Genomic DNA, 5,912 nt, shown 5'->3' on the forward strand with positions numbered 1-5,912 from the left:
CATTTGAACTTGATGAAATCCATTTGCTATATCAAAAATTGTGAAATATTTTGCTCCTCCCAATTTATCTAGAATTTCGGTGATATTCGGCAAAGGAAATTTATCACTCAAAGTCTTTTCGTTTAAGGCTCGGAAATCGATTACCATACGCCAACGCTTATTGCCCTTAGCGTCTGGTTTCTTTGGTACAATCCATAACGGAGAATTATATTGTGAACTAGATGGCTGTATGACTCCTTGTAATAACAGAGCCTTTACTTGACGTTGTATTTCGTCTTGGTGTACTGGTGGATATCGGTATTGTCTTGTATTAATCGGTACGTCATCTGTTGTATGAATTGAATGGTAAAAATTCGGTACTTCTCCTAGTTTGTCTCCAGGCAAGTAAAATCTGTCTGAAAATTCGTCGACGATGTTGAATACATGTTTACGTTCTTCTGCATTGAGATGATCGGTTCTTAAAAGATTTCTAATTCGTGTTGCTCTATTTTCTGGTGTGTTTTCGGTCATATATGAAGAAATTGGGTCGTCGTCCGACGAGTCGTAAATATCGTAAGGATGAATGTATTGAGGTTCAATTTCGATGTCTACATCGTCTTCTCCGGTATTCGTTGCTAACGCGTAACAAATGCCGTCACGATTATATACTGCTGCTTCGCCAATGTATATATTTTCTGATGTTTCGAGTCGCGGTAAGTATCCCTCTTTAATATTTGGATTAGCTATGTGAATTGCAATTTGTTTTGTTGTTCGAGCTTCGATACGGTGTTTAGTCGATTTCGGATTTTTCTGCTGAGCTAAATCTCGGTAATTTGAAAAACGAAGTGGTCGAATAGGTTTATCTTTCAATACTAGTGTTCCATGATAATATGAAATTTCTGCTTCTTCTTGTAATAAAAATGGGCTGCCTATAATTCCATCGGCTTCTATTGCAAGGTTCTCTACTACGTAAAATAATGCAGGCTTACCGTGAATGTGAAGAATTGTGGTTCCTATGCTATAAATAGGTGATTTTGTAAGTCCTGTGATTTCAATAACTTCTTTAGTGATACGTTTGGCTTGATCTCCGAGAACATCGCGCACTATTAAGTTAACTGCCGCGCCACCGTCAATTAAAAATTCAGCTGTTTCTAATTCTAATTCCGGAACTTTGATTTTTATTCTTGGTGCTGGGGTTTCCTTGATGAGGATTCTCCCGTGAATCTGACTATCTTTTGGCGAGGTCTTTGCAGATCGCTCACCGCCTCGCCTTTCCGTTGAGCGTTTTCTGAGTTTAAAGACTTGTTTGATTCGACTGAAGAATTTCGAGAGTATGATCGCTGTCTGAAATTTTGCGAATTCCTCCTACAACGTTTTTCATCGTGTCCTTCGGTATCACATCGCCAACAATATAGCTGCGAAGTATCATCCTTTTCACTGCGTTTTAAAACTGTAAACCGTTTTTCATCTTGATCTGTGCGTGGTGAATTTGAACGATAAGAAGGTGAATTCGATTGATTCCTGGATCGCACAGTCCATGCTGATGTACGTGGTCGTCCTTCTCTCTCGTCTTCAGAGTTAGATGGTCTCCTCTGTCGATCTCTATATCGATCGTGTCGTGTTGGAGATTGAGGGTATGAAATTTCATTTCGACGTTCGTTGCTGTGGTGATCCCTGTTGTTCCAGCCTCCTGGTGATGTGTTTCGTGCCAAATCACGACGACTTCTTAATTTCCTGTCTACCTCTAGCACAGCGTCAAAAGCTTCCTCTAAGTTTTTAATGTCTCTATTTTGTGCTGATACCTTAAAAGAGATGCGGTCTGGTAATCCATCTAGGAAATTTTCTAAAATATCCATTTCCATTTGTTTAATATTTTCCTCTGAATGTCTAGGATATTTCTCTTTAATCGCTCCTCTTGTACAATAAACAAGATGGCTTGTTCTATCGATGTAGTTTCTCAAACTTTCGTATTCCCTAATTTGAAGCCTGGCAATTTCTGTTTGAAATTGCGATAAGCTCTTTCCTGGTCCAAATCTTCTCTTCAAATGCTTGATCAACGCGGATACCGAAGTGAATTGAGGTTCTAAAGTACTTCTTCGCGCCGGACCGGTGAGTTTAGTTAAAATAATTGTAAGGTATTCCCTTTCTGTTCCCTCAGGAATCAAGGTCAATCCATCTTCTACCAGTTGTGCAAAACGTGATAAAGGTGGATTCTCACCATCAAATGTTGGTATTGTTAACGCAACATTTTGTATGCAGGATCTTTGTGTCAAAAGTGTCATAGAATTTGCGATCGAAACTGTTAAGTTCATAAGATCGGCTGAAGAAATATTGGCTTGTTCATTCGCCATGTTGAATGAATTTGTTGGTTAAAGAATGTAACTAGGAAAACTAGTATATACCTCTTGTTACCCGATTGACTAGGAAAACTAGTATACAATCGTTGTTCAACAAAGTAATAGCCGTGTGTCAAATTCCACGAAAGTAATTATGCCAGTGAAAATGATCTATGTGACTGTATCCCACCGCTGTCACCAGTTCTGTTACGTGGCCGACGGCTTGGCAGCGCGCGTGGCTATCAGAGGCTTTCTGATTGGCGGCCGCGTAACTTATTTTATTATCAATACAACCCGAGCGGTAAGATTGTATTGTGGTAGGAACTGTCACAAGGTTTCACTGGGTTTAAAGGAGAATGCTAATGTGGGTTTGACACAGCAATGTATATATTCTACAATCTTGGTCTATTACAGATGTTGTTGTCGCGAATATAGGTGTATAATGTGATATATTACCTATTTCCACTATGCTCGGTGTTCACGCACTGGCAATGCGGGGGTGTTGTGTGTGGTTGATTGTAATGCCAAATAGAAACACGACTCGCGGATTCTATAAGGTGAATGTTGCTCGAAGGGGACTTCAACCCGATCTCACTAATAGTAACCAACTCACTACCGTACACGACGTGCTCGACACGAGATGAGCTCTGGTACTGCCCCCGATCGTTGGTACGAACGGGTTTATATACTAATTAAGAAGGGTGGTCTGGTTACTATTCGAGTGATCAGGCTGGGTCCACCTGCCTCTGCGACAGTTTAGAGTGGTTGCATCTGCTATTTGATTACGGCGGACCCATTGCTTTCCCAAGTGTTTGGTTCTGCTATCGGTGGGCCTTCTGTTTATTACGAGGGTAAATGGTCGGTTTGCCCGAGAGTTTTCCTTTCCAGATGTTTAAGCTTATTTGAAAGGAGACACGTTTGATAAAAACGGTCTGTCTACGTGACAATACTTCGCAGCTATATTGTTGGCGATGTGATACCCAAGGACACGATGAAAAACGTTGTAGGAGGAATTCGCAAAATTTCAGACAGCGATCATACTCTCGAAATTCTTCAGTCGAATCAAACAAGTCTTTAAACTCAGAAAACGCTCAACGGAAAGGCGAGGCGGTGAGCGATCTGCAAAGACCTCGCCAAAAGATAGTCAGATTCACGGGAGAATCCTCATCAAGGAAACCCCAGCACCAAGAATAAAAATCAAAGTTCCGGAATTAGAATTAGAAACAGCTGAATTTTTAATTGACGGTGGCGCGGCAGTTAACTTAATAGTGCGCGATGTTCTCGGAGATCAAGCCAAACGTATCACTAAAGAAGTTATTGAAATCACAGGACTTACAAAATCACCTATTTATAGCATAGGAACCACAATTCTTCACATTCACGGTAAGCCTGCATTATTTTACGTAGTAGAGAACCTTGCAATAGAAGCCGATGGAATTATAGGCAGCCCATTTTTATTACAAGAAGAAGCAGAAATTTCATATTATCATGGAACACTAGTATTGAAAGATAAACCTATTCGACCACTTCGTTTTTCAAATTACCGAGATTTAGCTCAGCAGAAAAATCCGAAATCGACTAAACACCGTATCGAAGCTCGAACAACAAAACAAATTGCAATTCACATAGCTAATCCAAATATTAAAGAGGGATACTTACCGCGACTCGAAACATCAGAAAATATATACATTGGCGAAGCAGCAGTATATAATCGTGACGGCATTTGTTACGCGTTAGCAACGAATACCGGAGAAGACGATGTAGACATCGAAATTGAACCTCAATACATTCATCCTTACGATATTTACGACTCGTCGGACGACGACCCAATTTCTTCATATATGACCGAAAACACACCAGAAAATAGAGCAACACGAATTAGAAATCTTTTAAGAACCGATCATCTCAATGCAGAAGAACGTAAACATGTATTCAACATCGTCGACGAATTTTCAGACAGATTTTACTTGCCTGGAGACAAACTAGGAGAAGTACCGAATTTTTACCATTCAATTCATACAACAGATGACGTACCGATTAATACAAGACAATACCGATATCCACCAGTACACCAAGACGAAATACAACGTCAAGTAAAGGCTCTGTTATTACAAGGAGTCATACAGCCATCTAGTTCACAATATAATTCTCCGTTATGGATTGTACCAAAGAAACCAGACGCTAAGGGCAATAAGCGTTGGCGTATGGTAATCGATTTCCGAGCCTTAAACGAAAAGACTTTGAGTGATAAATTTCCTTTGCCGAATATCACCGAAATTCTAGATAAATTGGGAGGAGCAAAATATTTCACAATTTTTGATATAGCAAATGGATTTCATCAAGTTCAAATGGATCCTAAGGATTGTCCGAAAACAGCATTCACAACACCGGATGGGCATTTTGAATTTGTACGCATGCCATTTGGTTTAAAAAATGCACCACCGACATTTCAACGCTTAATGAATCAAGTTATATCTGGTCTAGAGAACGCTCATGTATTCATAGACGATATGGTTGTTTTCTCTTCATCACTACGAGAACATGAAATAAAAGTAAAAAAATTACTCAATCGGCTCAGAGAATTTGGACTTACACTGCAGATTGATAAATGCGAATTCTTACGTAAGGAGGTTACTTATTTAGGACACATTTTAACAGAAAATGGTGTTAAGCCAGATCCTCGTAAATTACAAGCTGTAAAAGAATTTCCCATTCCTAAAACACAGAAAAATGTCCAGCAGTTCTTGGGACTGACAGGATATTATCGCCGTTTCATAAAAGATTATTCTATTAAATCAAAACCATTAGTTCAGTTATTAGGTAAAGGAATTCGTTTTAAGTGGACCGAAGACCAGCAAAAAAGTTTTGAAAATTTACGCGACGAACTCTGTACACAACCAATTTTACAATATCCGGATTTTAATCGACCGTTCATTGTTACCACTGACGCATCAGATTACGCAATTGGAGCTGTACTTAGTCAAGGAGAAATAGGAAACGATCTACCAATTGCCTACGCATCTCGTACCTTAAATAAAGCCGAAAGGAATTATTCTGCTACAGAAAAGGAATGTCTTGCAATGGTTTACGCAGTACAATATTTCAGACCGTATCTTTATGGAACAAAATTCACACTCGTCACAGATCACCGACCGTTAGTCTGGTTACACTCTGTCAAGGATCCGACATCACGACTTATGAAGTGGAGACTCAGACTCTTAGAGTACGAATATCAGGTTATCCATAAAGCAGGAAAGACGAACAAGAACGCAGACGCATTATCACGTAACCCAGTACCATCTTGCTTACCACTTATACCCCGAGATCCTCAAGACCCCGATTACAAGCACATAGGACAGAAACCAGAAATCGACACGGATTCCATAGGATTTCGTGTGCGGCAACTACAAAGGGACAGGGAAAGGAGACCGAAATATCAAGAGGAAAACACTAGCTCTGATGAAGAACCAGCCCGTGGGAAGGTTCAACATTCTCCAATAGCAGATAGACCGAGAGTCTTACCTAACTTATCGCACGAGATAAGCATGCCAGATGAACACATGGAAACAATAAACTTTCATCCGCAAGCAAATTCTA

This window comes from Osmia lignaria, unplaced genomic scaffold (assembly GCF_051020975.1).
Source record: "Osmia lignaria lignaria isolate PbOS001 unplaced genomic scaffold, iyOsmLign1 scaffold0016, whole genome shotgun sequence".
Classification (NCBI taxonomy): Eukaryota; Metazoa; Arthropoda; class Insecta; order Hymenoptera; family Megachilidae; genus Osmia; species Osmia lignaria.